Genomic DNA, 12,064 nt, shown 5'->3' with positions numbered 1-12,064 from the left:
CTCACATTTGAAAGACATTTCAAAATTTGTGAATACCTTCCACCCACTATTTCACTGGAGTCTCACAACATCCCTGTGAGTTACACACTACTATTATCTCTACAGAATTTGGGTTTAGAGAGGCTATTACTTGTCCATGGTATTCTCAGGGGTGGGGAACCATTGGCCTCAAGGCTACATGTGTCCCTCTAGGTCCTCAAGTATGGCCCAAGGATTTGCTCTGAGAAGTTTGGATTCAGTCAAAGGGCCATACTTGAAATGTGGTGGTGGGAGAAGGTAGAAGGGAATTAAACCCATTATTTCCTTACTTTAAGCCCAGAACTCAGTACTTCATTACATTTCTATACTCATTACACATATGTATTAAGCTGAATCTGGAAATCCTGTGTGTGTGTGTGTGTGTGTGTGTGTGTGTGTTTGGAAGGGGTAGTTATAGAAGAAGACTAAGGTTAATATGAAAAGTCAACATGACATTTTTTGTTTTTTGGAGCGGGGGAGCAATAATTAGAATTGCAAGGATATCATACCTCCATAGTTTTTAGGTGCATAGAAACTAACCACACCATTTTCAATCACCAGCATAGTCAGTGGTGAATACCAACTATATAGAACAGGCAGAATTATCACCATTTTTGTTTGTTGTAGATCAGTGTGAATACCCCATTTGTTGTTAGTATATCCCAAGATGGAAAGATAAATGAAGAATTCATAGCACTTCTCCATCTTCTGGAGGCAGTGCAGAAAAACAATGATTACTCATCAATAAGTTTTAATATGCTTCACTCTTCACCAAAATGCATGTGCTTAAGAGTACTGTAAATCAATATGGATTTCACTTTTGAGGGATTTAATTTATACCCATCTAAATTGTACAATTATGGATCTGAAAGGGACTTGCAGAGGTCATTAAATACATATTCCTAACTTTTAGCAGATCTCTATCCTTAGGCCTTTATTTTCAATGTCTCCAGAATGGTTATATCCTATTTAAGTCTCTAATAACCTTGCCAGTAGATTCTTCGTATTTCACTGAAAGTTGCAGTGTAGCTGAAATCATTCAGGTGGTTAACTTTTTTATTGAAGAAAGTGACATTATATAGTGAAAGAACCTTTGGGTTCATTATCGGGGGACCTGGATTTGAATCTGGACTCTGCTACTTAATGCATTTGCCAAACCTGTGATGTCATCGGTCCTCTTCAAAAATGAAGGAGGGATGACACTGACATTAATGTGGATTGTGTTATTAGTGTAGACCTCAGTTTTCTCACCTGCAAAATGACCCTTCCTTGAATTATATTAACCCTCAGCACCCTTTAGAGTTCTACAATTCTTTTCAGTATCTAGCTGGACGAAAAAAGAGGACCAGTTCCCTTTAAATCTAACTCCTGAAAGCAATTCAATTCAGTTGAACAAACACTTATCAAATGCCTACTACATATCCAGTACTGTGCTTACAGTATGGACATACAAAGACAAAAATGAAAGTCTTTCCTCTCAGAGAGCTTACAGCAGCGACATAGCATGTTTATTATCTTGCAGAATTTTGATAAAAGTGAAATATCCAGGCTATTTGCCTTTGCATAAGCTATATTGGTGGCTAGAAGCCATTTTGGAAGGATAGACACCATCAAGTAGATGAAAAATATGTGCAATGTAAATTTATGGTAGAGGTGAGTGCTGACAACTGGAAGGAGTAGGAGGTAGCACTTAAATTGAGCCTTGCTTGGAGTTGAGGTTGCCCAGAGGCAGAGATTAGAGAGTGGAGGTTTAGAGGAAGCAGATAGAATACCATGTATGGAGAACAGGAAGTAGGTCAATGGAGATGAAACAGAGTGCCTGAAGAGTAGCAATAAGCAATCTGGAAAGGAAGATCGGAGGCAGATTATTAAGTATTTTACATGTGTAACATGCTGCCATATGGGAAACAAAAAATGTGAGTTGGAAAAATTTTCACAAGGCTATTTTCTCTATCATATGTCTTAACAAGAAATTCCTCTAAAGCCTTTTTTTTTTTTAAAGCAATCCGGGTTAAGTAACTTGCTCAAGGTTATACAGCCAGTTATTTCTGGGTGTGGTGCTAAGTATCTGAGCCCAGATTTGATCCCCAGGTCATCCCGACACTGGAGCAGGTACTCTTACTCACTGTGCTACCTGGCCACCCCACTAAAAGCCTTTCTTAATCCAGGGCCCATGGACAGATTTCAGAAGGTCTATCAGCTTAGAAGGGTATGGGGAAGGGAGGGAATTTTATTTCAATATAATTTGCTTTCTTTCTAGTTCTATGCATTTTATTACCTGAGCTTAAAAATATTCTGAGAAGGGTCCCATAGATGACATAAGACTGCCAAAGGGGTCTACAACTGAAAAAAGCTTAAAAGAACTTCAATGCAGCATACATCATGTTTGATTCTGTTGGTAGTATGTTGGATAATAGGTTTAGAGCTATGAAGAACCTTGAATAGAATCCATTCTGATCCCCTAATTTTATAGATACGGAAAGTGAAGCCCAGAAAGATGAATAGACTGTCTCAAGGTTATATGAGTAGCAAGGAAGTGTCAGAATCAGGATGTGAAACCATAATTTTATCCATGTGGGGAACACCCAGTAAGGAAATTCCTTCTACCAATTTAGGCTAGCAAATCTTCTGCGAATCTTTACAATCTCTAGTTTTCTTTGAGCTCAACTCAATTACATGATGGTAGGAAAAATTTCTCCTTGTATTTCATGTCATGTGAGCTGGGCAAGTTATGTTCTTTAAAAGGTGGTGTGCTTGAGATCTAATTTGAGTCAATGGGCTAAGATTCTGGCTGTTGTGGCTTCGAAGTTGCCTGAGTAGTACAAAAATCTGGCTTTTAGTTTTCTGCTTCTTATGGAGGTATAGTTTTTTTTATGAGTCCCTGACCAAAATTTAATAAAAAAAACCCAAAAACCTCTCTCTCTGAATTCTTTGAAATAGTTCATTGTTCAGTTTTCTATCTAGTGATTTTCTGCTGATAATTCCTTTTTCCTGGATAAGAGTTCTAATCTGAAAATGGAATATAAATATTTTAAATGCATCTCTTTGATGAAAATAGTCATCATATTCATGGTCACAGGTTTTATATCTTATGAATTCTTCTAGGCCTAAGCCCACTGAATTAAAAAAAAAGCAAACAGGAGTAGTAACAGAAAGTACATTCATGCTATGTCTTATTGGAGTCTATTGCCATTTAACCAATGTAAAGATTGGATGGCATGCTGTGCCGCTATTGCTTTCCTTCTGTCCTTTTCTATTAGTATTTAAGAAGCATTTCCTTGGCACAATACCTGATAATTGGCACTACTCAATGTCCATCTGAGAAAATTAGCCCTGCTATTAAAAGCAAATGGACAAAAAAAAGGGCTCAATTCTTCCCCGTTCCTCCAAATCACAGCTAAGACTTCACTAAGCAAGACCACCAAGGTGTTATTTGAAAATAGAATAGTCAAGAATGGTGTTGCAGTTGTGTTACTTAAACCACTGAATATTTGGGGAAGGTCCTTTTGTCTTAATTACATTTACTCGTTCTCTTTTCTGTTGTGGATGACTTTAAATAATTTATATTTATTATCGGTTCAAGACCAATACTTAAAAGTGCTTCAAAAGAAATATATATTCCCCATAGATTTCAATGTAAAAACCTAACAAGAAAGGAGAGATTTCCTTTCTAGTTTCAAATAATAATGGAAAGCTGTTACTATTAACACTCACCTTTCTAGTGTGGTCATCAGAAATTAAGTATGGGATAATACAATACATAATTTTTTTTTGTAATATCCTGCAAAAATGAATTCAAGTACATATTTAGAAAAAAAAAACTTACCACAAGATGCTGCTGCTGACTATGACTGTGTTTCTTTTGTCATATTCAATTTAATGAACATTTTAATACTGTTTAATAGGTACTAGATGCTGGAAGGGTAGAAATTTAGAAATTAAATAATCTACTTAAGCAGAGATTCTCAAACACTTTCCCCCCCTTAGGGCATCTTTACAATCTCAAAAATGATTGAGGACCCCCACCCTGGAGTTTTTATTTTTGCATATTTCCCCTAGCAGTATTTATTGTATTAGAAATTAAAATTTCAGTATTCATATGAAAATGATTTTGACACTGAAAACTCCAAAAAAGGTTCTCAGGGATTCCCATTTGTGACCAGTTCACAAATTGCTCTTCTCTAGAAGAATTTTTACTCTATTGGTGAAGGAGCACATATGCCAATTCTCAAAACCTCAAATGGAGGTGCTAGCTCAGAGTTGGGGAAAAGTTCATGAATAAGATAATACACAATAGATGTGAAATAAATATAAAGCAATTTTGGTATGGAGATGGAAATGGGGCCTAGCAACTGGGAAAATGAGGGAAGTCTTTGTATAGTGGGTAGCATTTGAGCTTGCTTTAAAGTAGTCTAGGCAATCTAAGAGGGAGAGGGAAGGAGAAATTATATTTAAGACAAGCAAACAGCCTGTCCAAAAACCATAGAGGTGGCACATGGAATGACATATAAGGGAAACATCTAATAGACCAGTTAGATTGGATCATGGAATGATTGAGAAAATGTGGAACCAATCAGACAAGAAACATAGATAGGAGCCAGATTATGAAGCAATATAAATAAATGTCTTATAGAAGAGCTTATGGGGCAGAGCCAAGGTGGTGGAGTAGAAGCAGGGACTTGTTTGAAGTGTCCCCTAAACTCCTCCAAATAGCAGTAAAAAATTAAACAAATTTTTAGAGCAGCAGAACCCACAAAATGAGAGAGTGAAACAAATTTCCAGCCCAAGACAACCTGCAAGGATGACAGGAAAGGTCCATTGTACCAGGATGAGAGAGGAGTACAGAGTATAATGAAAAATGAACCAGCACAGACTGGGCCCCACCAAACCTGGAGCAGGCCTCAGGGGACTGAATTACTGGCAGCTGTGGAGGTTTCCAGACTTCTCAACTCACAAATGTTAAAGACAGCTAAAAAGGTCAGTAGGAAAGGTCTGTCAGACCTGGATGAGAGAGGAGCATGTTCTGGTCCCAGAACTAGGGAAGCAACTTCAGCAGCAGCAATGGTAGTGGTGGTGGTAGCAGGGGCTGCTCCCTGAGCTCTCGACCCACAGATGGTTGGGGCATCGAGTGGCTGATGAGAGGGGCATTTCAGGGACCTCTTTGCTGGTGAGATTCACTTGCTTTGCCTGTGCTTGGATCTGGGTCACAGTCCTGGGTGGTGGTCCTGGGATGAGGAGGAGAGCTGGCATGGCAAAGCTTCTGGTTGCAGTAGAGAGGGAATCCTCCTTACAGTACCAGAAAAGAGTGCTTGTGAGCACTCACAGACCAGAGGACAGACCAGCAGAGGAGTGAATACCTATCCTTTGATCATACCACCTTGGAAAAACTGAAAATTTATAGGTCCTTAGAAATATTTCTGAAAATAGCATAAAACCCCTGAAGCTTGGGACAGTACACACTCCATACTGAAAATAGAATCTTACCTTAAAAAAGAGCTAAAAAGTCAAGTAAATGGCTAGGAAAATGAGCAAATAGCATAAAAAAAAACACCTCAGACTATAGAATCTTACTTTGGTGACACAGAAGATCAAAACATACAATCAGAAGTAGACAGCAAAGTTCAAGCCCCCACATCAAAAGTCTCCAAGAAACATATGAATTGGTCTCAGGCCATGGAAGAGCTCAAAAAGAATTTTGAAAATCAAGCAGAAGTAGAGAAAAAATTGGGAAGAGAAATGAGAGTGATACAAGAAAGTCATGAAAAACAAGTCAACAGTTTGCTAAAGGAAACACAAAAAATACTGAAGAAAATAACAATTAAAAAAAAATAGACTAAACCAAATGGCAAAAGAGGTACAAAAAGCCAGTGAGGAGAAGAATGTCTTAAAAAGCAACATTGGCCAAATGGAAAAAGAAGTCCAAAACAAAAACCAAAGAAAATAATTCCTTAATATTTCGAATGGAACAAATGGAAGTTAATGACTCCATGAGAAATCCAGAAATTATCAAAAAATAAAAAATAGAAGACTGCGAAATATCTCATTGGAAAAACAATTGACCTAGAAAACAGATCCAGGAGAGATAATTGAAAAATTACCAGGCTACCTGAAGGCCATGATAAAAATAAACAAAAAAAAAAACCCAACAACAACAAAAAAACATCATCTTTCAAGAAATTATCAAGGAAAACTGTCCTGATATTCTAGAACCAGAGGGGAAAATAGAAATTGAAAGAATTCACTGATCACCTCCTGAAAGAAATTCCAAAAGGAAAACTCATAGTAATATTATAGCCAAATTCCAGAGCTTTTAGGTCAAGGAGAAAATATTGCAAGTGGTCAGAAAGAGACATTTCAAGTGCTGTGGAAGCATAATCAGGATAACACAAGATTTAGCAGCTTCTACATTAAGGGATCAGAGTACTTGAAATATGATATTCCAGATGTCAAAGGAGCTAGGATTAAAACCAAGAATCATCTACCCAACAAAACCAAGTATTATCCTTCAGGGGAAAAAATAGATAATCAATGAAATAGAGGACTTTCAAGCATTCTTGATGAAAAGAATAGAGCTGAATAGGAAATTTGACTTTCAAATACAAGACATAGGAGAAGCATGAACAGGTAAACAGGAAAGAGAAATCATAAAGGACTTATTAAAGTTGAACTGTTTATATTCCTACGTGGAAAGATGTAGTAACTCATTTTTAACTCATTAGACCTTTCTCAGTATTAGGGTAGTTGGAGGGAATATATACATACATGCCTACATATACATATGTATACGTGCACACAAATACACAGAGAGAGAGAGAGAGTGCACAAGGTCAGTTGAAATGAGGTAAGCTGAAAATGAAAGAATGATATCTAAAAATAAAATTAAGGGGTGAGAGAGGAATGTATTGGGAAAAGAAGAAAGGAAAAGGTAGAATTATATCACATAAAAGAGACAAGAAAAAACTTATGGTGGAGGGGAAGGGGGGAAGGGAGAGGGAATGAGTGAACCTTAATCTCATCAGATTTGTTTTAAGGAGGGAAAAACATACACACCTGATTGGGTATGGAAATCTATCTTACCATACAGGAAAGTAGAGGGAGAAGGGAGAAAGAGATGAGGGATGAGAGAAAGGAGGGCAGATGAGGGGAGGGGACAATCAGAAGCAAATCCTTTTTAGGCAGGACAGGGTCAAAGGAGAGAACAGAATAAATGGGGGGGTGGGATAGGATGAAGGGAAATATAGTTAGTCTTTCATAACATGACTATCATGGAAGTGTTTTGCCTGACTGCACATGTATAACCTATGTAGAATTACTTGCCTTCTCAATGAGGGTATGTGGCAAGGGAAGAAGGGAGAGAATGTAGAACTCAAAGTTTTAAAAATGAATGTTAAAAATTGTTTTTTAATGCAACTGGGAAATAAGATATGTAGGCAATTTGGCATAGAAAAATCTTTCTTGCCCTACAGAAAAATAGAAGGAGAGAAGGATAAGAGAAAGGGGAGTGGTGATAGAAGGGAGGGCAAATTAAGGGAAGGGGTAATCAGAATGCATGCCATCTTGAGGTGTGAAAAGGGGAGAGATGAAGAGAAAATTTGGAACTCACAATCTTGTGTAAGTGAATGTTGAAAACTAAAAATAAATAAATAAAAAAGGAAAAAAGAAAATAAATAAAATTTAAAAATCATAAAAAGAAATAAAAGAGCTTATCTTTTATCCTAGAGTCAATAAAGAGCCACTGAGGCTTCTTGAGTAATAGTGTTACCAGACAAATGCTACCTATGCTTTAAAACTTCCAATGTACAGCTATCTGGCAGGTTGCTTGAAAAAAAAAAGAGACTGAATGCAAGGGCACTATTTTGCAATGGTCTATGTCAAAGGTAATGAGAGTTTGAACCAGGGTGGTATCTGTGTGAGTAGACAGCAGGGGACAAATATGAGATCTGTTGCAAAAGTAGAACCAAAAAGATTCAGTTGCTGATTGGATGAGTGAAGAGTGATCACACTGGTGTACCAATTGATTTCTGCACGCAGGTGATCTTTGAATACAGTGACTCTCTCACTCAAACAATCAAAAGTTACTAGTGAGTTTTATTCAGTGTCAGGGCAGGGAGACAGCCACCCTACCAATGAAGGATCCCTATCAACATCCTTCTTGAACCTTTCTTCAAGCACATAGCCATAGGATTTATTCTTTGGTATTAATCAAATAGAACATGCAAAATTAATTGCATTTAAAATTTTTGTTTTGGTAGGGCTTAGATCAAATCTTTCATGGTTTAGATCAATGCCCCACTCTCATACAAGACCTTTTCTATTAACCTGTTATTTTCTATTTATTCATCTGTGTAGATATTGTACTTGCTGTTGATGGGGCGACAGTATCTTCACTGAGGAGAGAGATATTGTATGCATATCTGCTCCATTCTTATTTTGCTTCTGCCCTCTCATCAAGGTGATCAATTTTTGTAATAGCAATGGCAACAAAATTGCTAATAGGGTTAATACAGTAGATTAATAAGAAGAAAATAACAGCATTTAGTTATCTTTTATATCTTCAGGAACTGGAAGAATTAGGGACAATGGGTGAGTTTCAAAGAGGCTAATTTACATGTAATATCTATCTAATTAAACATGTGGGTTCTTACCTGTCACATGTCATGATATATCTGTTATATCATTCATTTTGTGTGTAACTTTTGAAGTTCTCTTTGGATTTGGGAGAAATATTTCCTTAAAGATGATTCTTGATATTTGACCACAAATAATATTCAACTTCCTAATAATCAGAATTATTGAAATGTAGAAGGATTTCCTAAAGATGGAATGGGTTCTTTCTAACTGGTGTTCTTTGATAAAAGATTGGAGGACCATTTCTCAGCTATATTATAATAGAATTATTCTTTTAGATTGGAATACATAGACCCTGAAATTCCCATGACTCTGAAATTCTATGATTCCGATATATGGGGATGAAATGACCATTCTTGCTAAGGGAGAGTTTTCAACTCTAGCATACATGGATAAAGTTAATTTAAGGTATTTCCTTTCATATCAAGCAGAATAATGCTAAATAAAGGCTAAATACTTCTGTGTAAAGAAAGATAATTAAATCAAATCACAAATGTTATACACTATTATTTCTTTAAGGGTTATGACTGTGAGAAGAAATGCCCATTTTATAGGAAAAATCACAGACTTTCTCATTTTACATTAGAATATAATATTTTCAGGGGCAGCCAGGTAGCACAGTGAGTAAGAGCACTGGCTCCAGTGTCGGGATGACCTGGGGATCAAATCTGGGCTCAGATACTCAGCACCACACCCAGAAATAACTGGCCATGTAACCTTGAACAAGTTACTTAACCCCAATTACTTAAAAAAAAAAGAATATAATATTTTCTAAAGTTACTGCTCCAGTTATCTATACTAATTAAACCATTTCTTTAAAAAAAAATACTGAGGAACAATGCATTTGGAAATAAAACCTTTTTTTTCCAAACTTTTAAAATAACTCTGCTTGGTTTGTACTCCATGGAATATCCTGCCTTCCCCACGAGGGGCTGCTCACCTGAAATATCATCACCATGAAGATTGACTCAGTTTTTTAAATTTTAAATTTTTTTTTTCTTTTTGGAGGACAATTGGGGTTAAGTGACTTGCCCAAAGTCACAAAGCTAGTTTTTGTGTTAAGTGTCTGAGGCCGGATTTGAATTCAGCTCCTCCTGACTCCAGGGCTTGTTCCCTATTCATTGCACTACCTAGCCACCTCTTGACTCAGTTTTTTATACTCAACATCTTTTCAACTCCCTCAGTTGTCTCTATTTTGTGATTAGAGGACTGGAGGGTGGAGCCATAGATTCCTCTCAAAGCCTTTCAGAATTTTCCAGGTAACTCTGCATTTTTTTATCAGTAGCTCAGCTTGGTTTTGACTCTGGAAATGTGTCCCTAATCTGGGTATTTTCCCAACTCTCATGATCTTTTCAGTTATCTTTTGTGAATTTTCTTCTTCTGTTAAAGTATAAGCTTCTTAAAGGCAGGGATTTTCTTTTTCTTATTTATATCCCCAGCATGTAGCATAGTACCTGGGACATAGTGATGCTTAATAAATGCTTATTGAACTAAATATTTAAAATGACAATTTTTAACAATTAAAATTAGGTTGATTTCCCATTTATTAACTCTATACACCATCATCATCAAGTGATCTTTCTTTGAAAAATCACAAAGAGAAAAAAAAGTCATTCGTGCTTTAATTGATTAGCCAAACATTGCTTTACATGAGAACTGCTAAAATTTTATAGGAGACATAAAAACAAAATTCAGTGAAGAAGGTCACTTTATGTTTGACTCTTCTAGGCAATTGGGCAGTATGCCATCCCATACCTTCCTTCTGTCTTATTCACTGTTCAAGCCAAAGCTCCTCCCCCTTTCTCACCCAGTCAGAATCAGTTTCTCAATCACCCATAACCCCCAGCAGCAGAGAAGGGATAAAGGGTAATTGCATAAAATCTCAGCAACTACTGTTAATATGTCTTTCTTCCTCTTCCCTTACCTTTTTCCTTCCCCCTTTCTCTTTCTCTGTCTCTGCCTCTCTGTGCCTCTGTCTCTGTCTCTCTCCTACCACTCTCTTTCAACTAAGGGGAAGGGGAAGTAAAATTTAATTGTAATTTTTACAGACATTTAAATATTAGCCATCATCCAAGTCTTTATCCCAAAACTTTATCCTCTAGCTCTAATTAAGCTTTATTGCCCCTCTTCCTTCTAAAGGAAATGATTGCAAAATAAAGCAACATAAATGACCAAATGCTATTAAATATTATTTTGTTGAAAAAAAAAGACTGACAATAATAGGAAACTGTGTTTTGTCTATAATGACACCTACTGCTTTAATTTTATTGGAGTATGACCCAATTATTGTCTTGATGACTTTAATAAGGACACAGGTAAAGTTTTACCTTTACGTTGAAAAAAATCAACTTCTCAAGATGGGGGAGAGCAAAATTTAATTTTCCTTCATCTAAAAAAAATAGGGTTTTTGGTGGACTGCAAGTATGATGTGCATCAATACTGTGACATGGCAACTAGAAAATGTATTGTGACCCAAACCTTAATTTAAGGCAATAATATTATACAGGAGTAAAGAAGTCATAATCCCATTGTATTCTTCCATTATCAGATCACAGAATAATGTGTTCAGTTCTGGCTACAACATTTTAGAAAGTATATAGATAAACTGGAATGTGTCTGAAGAAAGATCTATAGCTTATCGCTGTAAGGATCACTTAATAAAGAAAAAGAAAATAAATTTAGCCTGATGAAAAGATAGATATATGAGGGATAATATGAGAGTTACCTTTAAATATCCGAAGGATTGCCATGTGGAAGACTTATAAAGCACTATCTGGGATCCAGATGGCAGAGCCAGGTATATCAGATGGATGTTGCAAAGAGGCAAATTAAAGTTCCACACAAGGAAAAACAAAAAGGCATTATTTAAGTACAGAGAAGCTAATGAGTACATGTCTCAATGCATACACACACACACACACATATACACACAATATATTTATGTTTATGTATGTGCCTATATTTATGATGAATATATGCAAAAATATCAACAAAATATATAGGTAGAAGGAAACAGTAAAAGTCCCAAGGATGAAGTGTTACCAGAGATACGTCTTAAAAGAAACTAGGGATTCTGAGGTAGAGGTGAGAAGTGAAAGTAAACCAAGTGCCAGGGACAGTTTATACAAAGGCATGGAGGTGGGAATCAGGAAACTATCTGACCCCACTCGTTTCTTAAGAATGATCATACCAAAGTATCATTACAAATCTTTTACACCTGATCTGTTCTTTGTTCCATATAAAAACCCCATCCTTTCTCCTATCAAAAGTCCTTTTATCATTCCCACTGCCTTTTAGTGGTTTTCATAGTTATGCCTAATCAAAAAGAGGGATGCTAAATTCTATGGAATTATCCTTTAGTTGGAAGAGATCTCTAGTGGGTAATATCATCTTTTATTTATCATTTGGAGAAAAAAGA

The sequence above is a fragment of the Petaurus breviceps genome, unplaced genomic scaffold (genome assembly GCF_028583685.1).
Source record: "Petaurus breviceps papuanus isolate PSGF00001 unplaced genomic scaffold, PetGlider_PUasm1.0 76, whole genome shotgun sequence".
NCBI lineage: Eukaryota > Metazoa > Chordata > Mammalia > Diprotodontia > Petauridae > Petaurus > Petaurus breviceps.
This window is presented reverse-complemented; position numbering follows the sequence as displayed.